The sequence below is a fragment of the Vespula vulgaris genome, chromosome 6, assembly GCF_905475345.1.
Source record: "Vespula vulgaris chromosome 6, iyVesVulg1.1, whole genome shotgun sequence".
NCBI lineage: Eukaryota > Metazoa > Arthropoda > Insecta > Hymenoptera > Vespidae > Vespula > Vespula vulgaris.
This window is the reverse complement of record NC_066591.1, coordinates 5,971,553-5,987,028: the sequence shown is the minus strand read 5'-3', so window position 1 is coordinate 5,987,028 and position 15,476 is coordinate 5,971,553. Positions and strand designations below refer to the sequence as shown.

At 37.8% G+C, this 15,476-nt stretch overlaps 1 long non-coding RNA gene across 10 annotated transcripts in view; it reads right to left on the bottom strand.

Annotated features, from left to right (window-relative positions):
- LOC127064733 (uncharacterized) overlaps positions 1–15,476 on the bottom strand; it is a 220,390-nt gene that overhangs the window by 51,970 nt on the left and 152,944 nt on the right. Inside the window, exon 6 of one of the 10 annotated variants that reach the window (XR_007781809.1) lies at positions 10,156–10,935. The exons of the other annotated variants lie outside the window; for them this stretch is intronic. This is a non-coding gene — a long non-coding RNA (uncharacterized LOC127064733). Of the gene's footprint in view, positions 1–10,155; positions 10,936–15,476 lie in introns of those variants that run through there. 10 annotated transcript variants of the gene reach the window in all.

Genomic DNA, 15,476 nt, shown 5'->3' with positions numbered 1-15,476 from the left:
TCCCTGTCGTCCATAATTAACGATACGCCTCGATTTAATTAGTAGCTCACTCGGTGCCGCTCCGAGGTAACTCGAAGCCGTTCCAGGAATTATCCAAAAGAGAGAGAGAGAGAGAGAGAGAGAGAGAGAGAGAGAGAGAATAGAGATAGAGAGAGAAAGAGAGAAAGAAACTAAATATATATACATCTATATATACATGTGTATATATATATACTCACGCAAGGTGTCTCAAGTATTACAGACTCGCAGTCAGTTGGTCTAATACGGTCTTGCGCTTATAAGCGCAAGCTGTGACATCCTCGAAAGAGTACGAGATATTCTTACCACATTGCGCTTCCAAACTGCAGGCGAGAAGGTTTAATCGACACTCTCTGGCAAAAGTAAGATACTACGATTTATATCTCAGCTTCCTACGCGTTGAAAAATTTCAGGCGACCATCGTATCTTTTAAGACTTCTAAAATGGCATTTATATGTTTCTGTGTTTTAAGATTTCTATATTTTAACATATATGGATATGAAGGACAAGAAAAAGAATGGGATGCAGTAAAATGTTATGCACAGATAGAACTATATATATATATATGATGAACAACGTAACAATAAAAATAAAAAAATAAGTATTAAGAATTTATGTAGAAAATAGTCATGAGATGATATAAAAAAAAATTGTAATAATGAATAACGAAATGAAAATGTGAGAGGAAGAAGAAGAGACGAATGGACGTCGAGATTCAAGAATATATGCAAAGAATATACGCAATACGAGATATCTAATTCCTTGGCAACTTTCGAGTTGGAAGCTTATACTTCTTCCTTCATCTTTTTCTCATCCAACGAATATGTCACTATTGGTATTTAAATGTCATGCGTTGTTTCTGCTTCGCGTAAGACGCTTGAAAGCCATAAAGAAACTCGTTGGAAGGCCGATAGTTTGTCGCGTAAACTCCAGACATATTACATGTAGAGACGATGACACATTGCTCCTCGCGCCTATTGTTAAAAGAACCTTTCGCAACTTTGGGATTTGCTTGCGTTAAAAAATGTAAATAGGTTTTTGTTCGGAGATTTTCTCACCCGACGATTATTTTCCTTTTTTGCTTTTTACGTAGAAACCTTCGTGGTCTTATGCAAAAGTTGTAGGAAACATTTCTTACATATTTAATTCATATCACTTGTTACTCGTCCACCTTTTCTTAACGTTCTTTTATGTTCAATATATTACATCGATATAATCTGGTCCTTGGTACTTTAGAAAAGTTTTCTTCTCATTCATCTATTAAATGTTTCGAGAACGAAGAGAAAAGAAAAATCTTGTAACGTATGGTATATAACGTTTCTCAAAAAGCGAGGTTGAGAAAGAATGGTGGTTGAGAAAAAGAGAAAGATAGATAGGTAGACAGAGAGAGAGAAAGAGAGAGAGAGAGAGAAACAGAGAAACGCAAGTTCTATTTTACACAGCGAACTTTTCATAAGCTACGGGGTCATGCAAATTGTCCCCGCAAAGAACTATCGAGAGAATTTCTTTTCCAACTTCACTTCTAACACCGAACACTATCACGCCAGCGAATACGCGTGATTCTCGCGGCCTCATCGACATCGAAAATGCGGAGTGGCCGTGCAAATACGCCGAAGAGAAGTGGATCCCTTAGATTCACCAGAAATCCGCATCGCGAGGTCTTAGTGGTTGAATAATGTAACGGGCATCGGTCTGAATGATTTAAAAGTAAAAGTCTTGAGCGACATCACGAAGAAGAGGGGCGAGAGAGTGAAACGAGGAAAGCCGAAGAGAGAAGAGAGAAGGAGGAGGAAGGAAGGAAGGAAGGGAAGAAGGAAGGGAGAAAGAAAGACTAGGGAAAACCGAAAGTTTTATGTTATTCCACCATGGAAGACAATCCCTCCGGGGGTCCGAGCGAGAGATTAACACGAAAAGTTCTTACGTCGTTGAAGTTTGCATTAAGTACGAACGAACAAACGAGACCGGTGTAACTTCGCGAGCTAAATAACAGCTCGAGACATTTTTCGTTATTCTCCATTGCGTGGGTACGAACGAATAGAAGGACCATTTTACCTGGCCCGACGATCGTGTTCGCACTGAAGTCGTAAAGAGAAAAGAATAAAACTAGCAATAAGAGTAAGAAAGAGAGAAAGAGAGAGAAAGAAAAGGAGTTACCCAAAGCGTCCCTACTACTGACATTTTTATGGATAATTCGAGATAATGTCATGCAAATCACTACTAAACTCAGTTTAGAGTTTACGATATAGCTAGCTAATTTTCCTTAGCAAATGATAAAGTTGCAAATATTAAACTTACGAATGACGATGTAGTCTTGTATTATGTAATGTAGATCTCTAATGGATTTCTACGCATAAATATTCAAGAATGGCGTCACCGTAATAGAAATATTTTTATTGCCGCGTAACCTAAAATTTGATTATTTTTATAAATAAATGTCATTCTAAAAATATACGTCAGACGTCTTTAGAATCAACTATCAGATTATCTTTTCAAATGTGTGTTCAAATATAACTTAGTCTTTTAAAGAAAAGGAACTGACCTTTCAGTCGTCGTCGAGCTTTAACACACATGTGCAAAATCGCGTTACCGATGATCTCATACTCGGTACTAACGAACGCTATTCGTGTCGGCGCAGTCGTAGGAATTATCCCTTTATCCCGGTTCTACTGTCGGTTCTGGGTCAGCGCTATGCATTAGACTTTCCCAGCTTGACATTAATAACCCATAAATACTGTGTCGTGGTCGCTAGCACCAACTCGTACTCGTTTATAGATGTATACGCTTGTACAGGGTGTTCCGGAAGGAAACGAAAGAATTCAGTAATATATTCTACTATTAATTTTTATTGTTAGTAAAAACTATTCTATTAACATACGTAGGTTCTATTCTTGTTAAGAAACTAGATGTATTAAACATCTGGTGTCATACCTATACGCATACGAGTGAATATAATAAAATATCAATCATTTATATTTAGACAAAGTTAAATTGTTAAATAGGGAATATTACGAATAATCAAAGGGAATCAAACGGTGTAACACTTTTCATTTTCAGAATCATGTGATAAAATATTTATGTATTTCCTATCGGGACACCCCATATACACACACACATATACACAAGAAACGTGTTAAGAAGAAGCAGGAACGGTGGCCGTCGAAATGGGCTCGCGTGCACGTGTTGGAGGGCGAAGAATTCATTTCACCGGCTCACTCTTGGGATAAGGAATGGGGTCTTGACCTGCCAGACGGTTTCACGCCTAACACGATGCAACGGAGATATCGTGAGTCTGACTTCCCTTCATCCGTTCATGATAATAAACATCGCGATTGCCATGCGTCGTTTTTGCGGTAGTCGCGAGGCCGCTCCCAAAGTCGTTTGTCCGGATTATCATGAAGTTCGTGTAACTCGCGCCGATCCTCTTATCGATTCGCGAATGACACTTTCGAGATTTTAGGAAAATAATCTTCCTAATTTATTATTTATTCCTGATAAAATCTCAGTTGGCTCGTTCTCAGGACGATTAATCGAATATCTATTTTTGTTACCGAATTTAACTCTGAATTATCTACGATCGTAATAAATATACGATTTGTATCACATCAAATAATATATATGTATATATTATATTTTAAATATAATATATGTAATTTTATTAATAAATTAGATTAGGATAAATTCAATAATAAAATCGATAAAAAGAGTTTAATGTACTAACTATAAATTTGATATCAATAGGACCTTGATCGTAATAAAAACTTTTTTAAATGATATATCTGATGTATGCATATATTTGTAAATTGTATAGGACACTTATCGGTATTTATACATTTCGTAGATTTAAAAAGCATTTAGTTTGATATCAAACTCAAATTGATACACGAGAATTGTAATTTTCAGTAAACGTCATTTATGTAACTTTATCGATGGTTTGTAAAATAGTGTGTAACGTTTTATGATATGTTTTATTAAATAAAAACGAATCTCTGGTTCGAATTTATTCATGCAACGTCACCGCTCTCGCATGCATCCAAAATTACATGACATAACAACACGAAATTTGCCTCTTCCTACGTTATTAATATCGTAGGTTGTACAACATTAATGCTTTTACATTTCCAGTACGAAGGCTTAAATTTAAATACCGTATTAATATACAGTGATTACGATTGCATAAGTATAAAAGCAAAAGCGAATGTAACAGCGCTACCATATATTTATTTAATACGTGCCGTTAATATTTAACAAAACAGCTATCTCATTAGCATTGCAATTAACAAAATACGTGTCCTAAATGTATGAATGTACTTTGACCGTAACTTGAAAAATAAATAATATTATACTTGTCTAGAAGAATTTCTTCTAGAAGATAAATCTTTCGAACGTCGATAATCATCACTGTCGATAGATCTGATCGTTCGTTGAGACGTAAAAAGAGGATAAACAAACATGAACGGCTATAATTTGATGCGACGAGCAAAGAGAAAACACGAAGGTAATAGTTTTCATTTGGCACAGAGAGAAGCTTTTGTAGATATCACGAGCGATTAGAATGTGACGTAGCATGGCACGTTATCGTTCGGTGAGATCAAACGGACAGCTGAACCGGAATATGTGGATTTGCCGACACTTCTCACTCTCGTTAATGAGTGTAACCGCGCTTCAACGTTTAATATCGACGTACACGCGAGCTATACCTAGTGGCATGCTACCTGCCATTGCTACATCCCTTTCGAAGAATTCTCTTCCTTTATTTCTTTCATTCGTTTCTTTTCTTTTCTTTTTCCCCTTTCGAAAGATCTTGTATATTTGAAAATAGATACTAGATCTATGCTGAACGTGAACAGGAACCTTAGAAATAGCTTTGAGCGATCGGCTCTACGGAATCGATGGAAGATTACATTGTTTCGATCTGAGGAAAGCGTTTAAACAGAGAGAAATGAACTTTAACGTAGCATTCAAAGATACAGGAATAGGAATTCTGTTTCTAAATGTATAGTGTGTCTCCCAAAAAAGAAAGGAAAATTTGTTAATAGATTCCAGAGTCAATTTTTATTGATAGTAAAATATATCCTATTGTACAACGTACGCTTGATGTCTGTTAGTTATAAATGTATTCACTTTTTAACATTTCGAAAGATTTAGTTTTGAAAATCTATTAGAAAAATACTTCTATTTTCTGTGGAACACCTTATACGTACGTTTACCTTAAACTTCTTTAAAATGGCTTGCACCGTTCTCTCATACGCGACGTCGTTACATCAAAGACTTTGAAATTTCTACCATTTTTACCACGTCTCCTTTCGACTTTAGGATGACATCAGCCCTGTCATTCTTGAGATTGCTCCTTGACATGACGTCACGATTCTGTCGTACCTCGTGTTACTTCTTAAGTATCATAAGAAACGAAGTGTCATAGAAACTGTCGTTCCGACGTGTCATCAGAAAAGGAAATCGATTAAGTTACCTCTAACTTTCTTCTCGATTGAAAATAGTCAAATCTATGAAAGCATAATTTCAAGCATTTAATTAATAAGTCATTGTCTCCTGTGTATCATAGATATTATTTTTATAAAATCGGAGAATTTTCATTATATTCATTGTATTTATTATAACAAAATTGAAAAAAGCTTAGCGAGAGATTATCAACTCGTTTTATTGAAAATTTATTTATCGTTACTCTGTTATCTAACATGCATGGATATCACCGTGCATGCAAGTTCATACCACTCGAAGGGTTAATCATGGAGGAACGCTGAAAAATATATAATTGTTTGTATATGTGTGTGCAAGAGAGAGAGAGAGAGAGAGAGGAGAGAGAGAATGGATATAGGAATATTTCAAAAAAGCAGTTACACCGGCTGCATATCGTGTATAACTCAAATATCGTTCGTGCAGCGAACTACGTGCTCGGTGTTCCCGGCTCAATAACAACGAAAGCGGCGTTACGGCGGTACTTTTAAATAGATTTTTATCGTATCACGTTGTTAGAGGGATCGATTAGACGGTCGTGGAATTCATATGAGTCAAGCTTGCTCGGATTACGGTCCAACTTTTTTATTGCAGTGAGCAGTCATGCGTGCCACGCTTCGGGGCATACGTGCTGCCCCGAAATGGATTAAATCCTTCGTTCTAAAAGAACATACCCTCGTATTCGTATTATTTTCGATGAGACTTCCCTTATACTTGAACAGATCCTTTTAGAAAAGACAACAATTATTAAATATTTTCAACTCTTTGTTTTAGTTAACAGATCTAGAGATCTGTATTTCCTAAAATGCGTTATCCAAGCGTGATTCGATCTCGGCGATAGAACAGAAGATGCAGGAATTTCCTTGTGAAATCTCAAACTCGCCGATTCGTCGTTGGAGGAAGAAAAGGAAGAATAAAAAAAAGAAAGAGAAGAAGGAACGAAGAAGAAGAAGAAAGAGAAGAAGAGGAAGAAAAAAAGAGAAGAAGGAGGAGTTGAGAGAGGCGAATAAGTGGCGGAAGAGGAAAAGAGAAGAAGGCTTTAACCGTCGTTATCGCCTACCTACGAATTATTCATTGTCGCTTTAGACAATGGAGATTACTTTATCTCTGAGATGCGAGGCTCGTATATACCTTGCGTCACGTACTTTCTCGGTGGATCGCCGTATAAGACAGCTCGTATCGAGTGTGCGTTGGCCAATCGTAATTTATACCACGTTGCAATGTCCTAATATGTAGTCCGTTCGAATCGGCACGTAGCTCGACCTTAAGATCCGAGTTAAGAGTTTTAAAAAGACCGCCTTGCAACCTCCCTTAAGACAGAATCCGTAAGCACTCTTCAAAGATAACTTCGATTCTCCATCGAATCCTTTTCTTAACTATGAAATCCTCTCACAATTATTTCAAATAAGAGAATGCTCAAGAAGGTAGGAGTTTAATAATTTCTTTCGGGCGATTACTCGTAAAATAAGGAAATCGTCGTGAGGATAATACATAGATAAATGTTATGATTTTATTAACAAGGACGATTCTCTTCAATTTCAAAAAATAAACTAGTAATGATCGACCGACGACCGGTTCTGCGAGTAAGTATCTTAAAAAAGTTTCGTCTCCCTTTCGAAAGAGAGACAAGCCGCCGGCGTTTTTGATGTCAACGTGTCAAACGACTTTCTTAGGATATAAAATGTGAAAGGAAATATTCCTATAGCTTGCGCTTACGGGAAAATTCTGCATTTTGATTTTTTTACGACGATCATTGGAAAAATGATAGTTCGTTAACATTTTGACGTCTCTAACCAACGACGCGCGTGATTCGTTCGAAACATCCCTCGACGTCTCTCTCCGTGGCTATTAATTTTGATACGTACGAACGGCTCAACGAGTTTCAATTAAATCCCGACAAATTCGAGTCGATACACGTCGTAGATTTCCCGTATATGTTGTTTCTTGATTAATGAAACATGCCACGTGATGTTAGAACGTTAAAACAAGTAATTTTACGTATCTATAATTCATCGTTTATCGTCACTATACCGAAGTATATGAAAGGCGATGAACGAGAATGAAATCTGCATGGAATATAACAAAATTACATTATTTTCTAACGTAACGAGAATGTAAAACGCATAGACCAAGTTCCATGTCATAATGTCGCAAAGAATACAAGAATGTACTCTTCTCAACGACTTCCTTCGAAACGATAATTCTCTGCGGGATACGAAATAATTAAAATTTATCGTGCTATTAAAAGCATACATCTTTCGGCGATTCGTGAACACCGAAAGAGAATATACGAAAGAAAGAGAGTGGGGGAGAGAGAGAGAGAGAGAGAGAGAAATGCGTGATACGAACACACACGTTGAAAATACTCCACGTGCGTTTTCCCAAGACACTCCTTTTGCCCAGCACTTAGCCAAGATCTGATAGCGGCTAACTACAATCGGAGTTTTCTCCGATCGGCGTATTATTTACTATTATAACGCTCGTCCGCGTGTGCACGTCGACGATATCGATGTATGCCGAAGAGATTAAACGAATTGTATATGTATAGCTATGAGGATATAAGACAGGAGAGAGAGGGAGAGAGAGAGAGAGAGAGAGAAAGAGAGAGAAAGACGAGAACCTCGTCGAATGGTAGAACCCGAGGAGAGCGAGGTCAGGATTACGACATGTTGGATCGACCGCATGCCTTTTGAGAGCTCTAAAGCTCATTCATCTTGGCAGCTCGAGCTCGGCCTCTCCAATCTCTGCGTGATTATGTATTACATTAATATGTAAGTCGGTCTGCCCACGTACGGATATTACATCCATCTCGAGGCAAGCTTCTCGTCTGAACTACGCAAGTTTCGTTACTCCATCACGGATCCAGAGTCACGTAGATACTGGTAAGAAATGTTGGATCTATCGATCAATAGGTAAGATACTTTACTAATCAAGTGAATATAAGATTTAATATTAAGTACTACCCAGTTTGTGATACGATATGTTATGAAAATGAATATGACACGCTTATACGGTTGTCGCTCTTAATAAACGCTTTTCACTTAACCTTAATTACCGACTCGACTTGGTAATAATTATCGTTCACTGGCACGCGTAATACGAACATTAAGCGGTGTTGTATAACCACGTTCTTGATAAAGCGATCGCTTCTCGTTCTAGCGGTACGTCGCGCAGAGTGTTATCTCTGGACGATTTAAAAATTGAATAGATGAATAATCTCAAAGAATTTATTAATTAATTAATTCTAATTTTCTTAATATTTGAAGAAAGATGTGTTTCAAATAAATATCCATTTGTACGAAGAAATAGAGCTATGTTCAAAAATATTAGATAACTTTCGAACAGCCCATTAATATTTCTTTTCGTACGAAGTTTTAGAAAAAGAAAAAAACAGAAAAACTTAAATTTTTCACGCGTAGATAAACGCGAATACGCAAGATGTATGCTCGAGTCGAGTAGACCGAAGCGAAGGTATCGCGAAGAGTACGAAGCTTGACCTGAGGCAAAGAGATCGTATTTATAGGCGCACTATATCGCGCACGCAGCTAGATCAAATAGATAAGGGCACGATACACGAGGCTCGCGATGCCGATTGTCTCCCGCTGCGGTTAATGCCATGCTTCTCCCTCGATCCTTCCTAGCAAGCCTTCGAGTATCTTATACTCGACCTACGCGAACGGAGGTGAGCCAACGTGCCGATGCGAATCTGCGAAGTAACGATTCGCGAATTCCATTGAAAGTTTAATAATTATCGAGGTGTCGAAAAAATCCTGCGATGGACTTCCGCGAGTGCATACCATACGTGCGATTTACTTTGTTCTTTCCACAATGAGACGATGGAATAATAGTTTTTTAGAAATTTCATTGTTAATTTACATTACGATTATCTGATATCGACATGTTTCATAAATAAGTAATCGTAAGATGTGTTTATATATTTTTTTGTGATATATACGTCGATATCAAGGAAAATAACTGTGTGATGATAGATCAAATCTGAACACGATCGATTATTATCACTATTGTTTTTATAACTGTTGCAGAAAATGATTGACAATGATTTTTCTATAGGATATACTACTAGTTACTTATCTATAGGGTATACTATTATTTACATACACGAGATAAATAATCGCATAGGGAATTTTGAAAAAATAAAAAGCAAGATACATTTAGAGTCGGTACTGCGCAAGGTGACACGGATAAGGCGCGAACGCGCAACGATTTGCAACGCGTAATCTGAGTCCGCTTCGTGTATAACGACGCTTAAATACTATTGTCGCGCGATAAGTAGTCGAATGGGTAGCGCTTTGTGAGTCGATTTGAAATTCAAATTCGCTTCTCCGACAGCGTGTAGGGCCACGTACAAAGGATAGCGTCGAGGAACGGCGACAAGCACGACGACCACGACGACCTTTCCGGTATGGTTTGATGAAAAATCAAAGTAAATCGAACGTCGATCCTTCCTCATTTCTTTCTCTTCTATCTTCTTTACGAAAGTATTGTTATATCATTTAATTGATATCATTCAATCAGAAAAACAAAATGATATATGAAATGTCAATATTTATTTACTTATTTACTTATTCATTCTATTTTATTTATCATTATCATATATCCTTTAAGAAGAATTTATATATACTAACGTAACGATCTGATCTGAAAAATAAAAAGATTCAATTAGAGATTAAAGATGGAACGGAAAGGAAACAGTTTGATACTAACATGATTCGAATCTAAAGTTGATTTAATACTCGACCTGGAAACAATACTTACCTTATCTCGACCTAAAAGAAGATAAAAGTAGAAGAGAGGAAAGGAATGAAAAGGAAGCGGAAAAGAAGATAAAAGGAATAGGTACTTTGTACAGAACAAGATATCCATACACGGACACACAGACCGATATAGAACAACGTTTTCAAAAACGAGCATCTAAAGAAACGATGATGCAAAAAGGTGTACATGTATGGAGAGAAAGAAATTGGAATTTTTCAACGAGATCAGGCAAAGTGCTGACATTAATAGAAAATACTAAGATATTAAAAATGACTAAAAATAATAATAATAATAATAATAATAATAATAATAATAATAATAATAATTCTTTTCCTCTTTCTCCACTTCTCACGAATCTTTTCTTTCGTTTCTCTTTTAAAAGAAAGATGATTTTGGCTCGTTGTAAAGCAGTGGCTCATACGGCGTTATTACATCGTGTATCTTCTTTTCGAGCAACGTGCACACGTGAGAGTACAACACGAAGATACGCTCATCTCGTAACGACACCCACGCGGAATCGTTCGCTGGATCCTTTCCTTTTGTACCGCGAAGATCTTTAACTGTCCGCTCGCCAACGCTCCTCCTCTCGCTTGTCCTTTTATTCTTCTTCCGATTCACCGGGAGAACACGAAAGACATCAATGATATACAACGTATTTCCCTTTCGGACCTAACGAAAAGATTCGACTTTTGACAATCAATAATAACTTAACAAGCAACATGTCGATAATGTAGAATCGTTTAAAAAAGATTTTAAGTAATAATGTATAGAGTAAGATGTTTCAAAGTTATCTATGTTATTTCATTTCTTAGATAATTTACGTTTGTCTCGCATCTTAAACAATATTTACGATAGAAAAATATCAATTAGAGATTATTATTCTAATCTCTCGATTGAACCATTTCACTTTGTGATATTTCAAAAGAAGTTAGGTATTTCGAAAATCCAAAAAGCATTACTTAATAATCTTAATAATTGCTTCATTTAAAAAAACATTAGATGTTCCCTTCTAATTGCATTTTTTACAAAGACTTGGAAGCAACTTCGCCGCTGGCCTATGTACACATTCAAACTCGAGACGTTACGTACTGGTATCCTACGGACGTCTATATATTTCTTGCATGTTTCATGCTCATTGGTTCCCCTTTCACATGAACTTTGTGCCGTGCCGCATACTCGGTCTCGTCCTCCTTTGGAATTACACATGAACTACGCTTACGTTCGCAACGTAGAGAGAAAGAGAGAAAGAGAGAGAGAGAGAGAGAAAGAGAAAGAGAGAGAAAGATACTGTATGCTTACCAACATTTCTATTCCATTTACGGGTAGGTAATTAGTTCGCTTAGAAACAACCAAGCGCTCTATCTTTCTCTCTTTCTCTCTCTTTCTTTCTCTCTCTCCGTCGTGCGTCGATCGTTCGCGATTTGATCCCATCGCGTCATTCTTTTGATCGTTTCTACGCTTTATCTCACTATCCTTTTTCAACAAAATCTTTGAACAGTTTCTATTATATTTTTTCAAATTGGAAAAAGTTCGCTTTGCGTTAAGAAAATTCTTCCTTTTCTCCTTATCGATCAGTACATCATAGGGGTACCTTGTATAACGATAAGTCGTATATATTTATATATATACACGAACATGTATAGCTATATATAATCTAATGAGATCGCTAGATACATACATAAGAATGCACCGTTAATTAACTACTTGCATCGGCCATCTGATTGGCCATTTAATTGGAGTAGGAAAACGGTATATATATATATATATATATATACACCCTCGTATACATATATACATATATGTATTATATATACATATATATATGTATATAATATATATATATATATGTGTCTACAGTATATACTCAGAGTATATGTGGCAATTACGTTAGTACCTACGTATCTGTTACACAGTGCAAGTGGGTGCTCGTTGCTCAGCGTAGAATGCCAATTGCGTTCCCCTTTTCTACTCCCTCTCACTTCCTTTCTTTCATTCCTTCTTCTCCTTCTCGTTTTCTCTATCTTTTCCATGCAATTCCTTCGCATCTTCTCGCTCTCGCATAGTCCTCCGTTTCTATCCATATAATATATATAAAAGAACACGTACGTACATACGTCCATGTTCGAACACATCCACATATATACGTGTGGATACACACGGATGCGTTCGCTTGCGTTCTCTCATTTTCTACAATCATGCAAATCGCTATAAATCACTATGCCTATCGGAACACATACACGCACAGACACACACAGACAGAATATGGTTGTACGACGTAGCTCGCTAAACAACGGCGCTAAAATTGCTGCTGGTACCGTTAGCCGATCGATACTGTTAAACCGCTACCACTTTACGGCTGTTCAGCCAAAGATACCGGCCGTTGGCTCTCTTAATCCAGAAAATGAATCGATTTGCGCGAGTCGTATGTATGTATGTCGGGCAGGAAACGCGAGCGTCGGCAATACCGTTAATCTTCGAAGATTATCGGCCACGAATTTTCTACCTACCGGACTATAATCGAGTAGGGGTATCTATAATACGAGAAGCACGGTACACGTGCTATAGATATATTGCGTATGAAGATACGACGTAGGTGGAATGTAAGCATTCGATCATCTAGATAATTCGAAGCTAGATCTATTAACCCTTCCAATTTTTCATTTTTATATAGCCATAAGATAATCGCTACGTTTTGTGATATCTACGTTTGAATTTTCTCAATATTCACGTGGATTCTAATAGATCGATCGTATTAACTCGTAGACTCATGTTAATAACTGTGCAAATTGATCTAAGTAAACGTACGAGTTTTTTATCTTTTAAATTAATTTTGTTCGTGATAACAAAATCCACGAAGACGTGTTTAATCATTCAGTATTGACGTACCAAGCAGTAACATACTCACTGAAATATCTCTTAGGATACATTGCGAAACTTTTATAGTCTACGTTTAATACGATTAACGAAATCGTAACGATGGCGCGACGCTGACTATTAAACGTATCCTTCCATTTCTAATCCCTTGGCATAATCTAGAAAATTCTGTATCGTTCGTAGCCAACTGTTTTCGTGCCAGTTCGTCCTTGTACGATAGAAAAAACCAATTTCCCTGGTGGCTAGTGGACGAACAGGAATGAGAGGAAAAAAACGAAAAATAAACGTGCGATTTCCTAGATTCGGATGCTGTCGGGCCAAAGGGAACAAACACGTTCCAATTTAATACTTTGACCATCCTATATGCTCGTATACATACATACATACATACATATGTGCATACATACATATATACATACATACATATATACATACATACATATATACATATATAGATGCATCCACATGACAGGAGGAAACGAATCGCTCGTGCACGCGCCAATTCTTCGCGCGTGGATGAAACGCGCGCTCGAGAACGCGTTCATTCGATCGCGATCTGCGAGATGTTTTCGGTTTCTGTCTCTATTTTTCTCTGGAATAAAAATTTTATCGATGGTTGACCTATTTGGTCAAAAAATCTTCCGGTGACGAGAATTCGAGAACAACGGAATTACCAAAACATTCGGGAGCCATCTGTTTCTCCGTTCGGAGAAAAATCGTTTACATTGATTTTGGTTACTGCGGTCGCATAGTACGCGTATAGTATTTATCATATAAAACGAACAAGATACTCTCGCAAAATCGAAAATCACAATGAAGAAAATGAAAAGCAATGATTTCTCTTTTACGATGTCTCACGTAGTAACGTTCGATCTTCGTCAAAGACGGAACGCGGAATAACACGAGGGAATCAAAAAAAAGAAAAGTAAAAAGAAAAGAACAACAAGAGGAGAACAGAACGAAGGTATGAATCGAGACGTTCGAGAGTGCGTGCGTGGGAGGACTAACGAAAGAAAGAGAAAGAGAGGAAGAAGGACGGAAGAGAGAAGAAGGAAGGCGAGAGGAGAGACAGGGTGATGGACAACCAGAGAAAACCACGTGTAACAACACCGGAGCAAAATGAGTGCTGGCCGGTATATTAATTCTGCATTTAAAGCTGCGGTCAGGGCACACCGGTCTCGGTGGTCGAGTGGTTAGTACGAGTGTAGGTAGAGAACACAACAATTCAGAGGGGTCCGCCGGATATAATGGCTGGTAATTAGAGTGCCATGATAGCAGGCTCCACGAAAGCAGTTATCTCGCTACGTGCATCGTGCATGCCCATGCCAAAGCCCTCTGCCTTCGTAGCGTCTCCCCTTCTCTTTCTCCTCATCTCTTTCTCCTCCTTTTCTTTCTCCACCTTCGCCCTTGTCGCACTCCTCTGTGGCCTTTCTCTCCTCTCTCGTTCTCTCTTTCTCTCTATACATCTCGTCCTTGTCCTCGGCCTCCTGGAAGTCGTCCTACTCCTACTTTCACCTTCCACTCGCTAATTGCATACACGTACACGTGAGTGCTCTCCTTCGAGTTGTACTGTTACGCATGTTGTTCAAACGAAAAGTTGTACAATTTATTAACGAGCCGTACTTAAAACTTATTTTGATAGAACAAATATTATTTTTTCTGTTTCTCCTTTTACAGAACTTTCACAGAGCAACCTTCCATTGAGCAAATATTATAGGATACTTTTCATATTATAAGCTACTCTTTGAATTTCCGAACAAGTTTCAAATACTCGATACAGAATCGGAAAGCACGGCCAACTCTTTTCGATGACGACAATGAAACTTATGCGAAGATGACAAAAGTCGGGTTGGTCTTTCTTTTCGAATCGCAAAAGTGTCCTCCTTTGGATCTCGCGGCCATTTGTCGACAGATATCGTTGATCAACATTGTCGGCAAATAAAGCCGAGTAACGGCGTGAAAAGCTGGCGCATGCTGACCAAGCTGTTCGCTCGCTACGCTGGCACGTTCCCCTTTTAGATCGAACTTCTCCCCGCTACCGCTGGTCAACGTACTTTGTCGCGGATTCAAGTACGTTTACGGTCGACCAACGCTTGCTCGCTTGCTATGGGAACGGCGTTCCGGCACGTTCCTGTTTGCTTTTCGCCCTATACGTGTTATCGACTTTCGGTGCTCAACATTTGCAAAGCCGAAAGTGCACAACGTGAAACTTCAATCGGGTTAGTCCGTGGACACTAGAAACGAATATGTTTTGAATTTTCTGATATTACTATATGTCCTTGTTTTCCCCAATAACTTTTGCTTTTGGTTTTATACCGAATGAATTCTACGAAGGA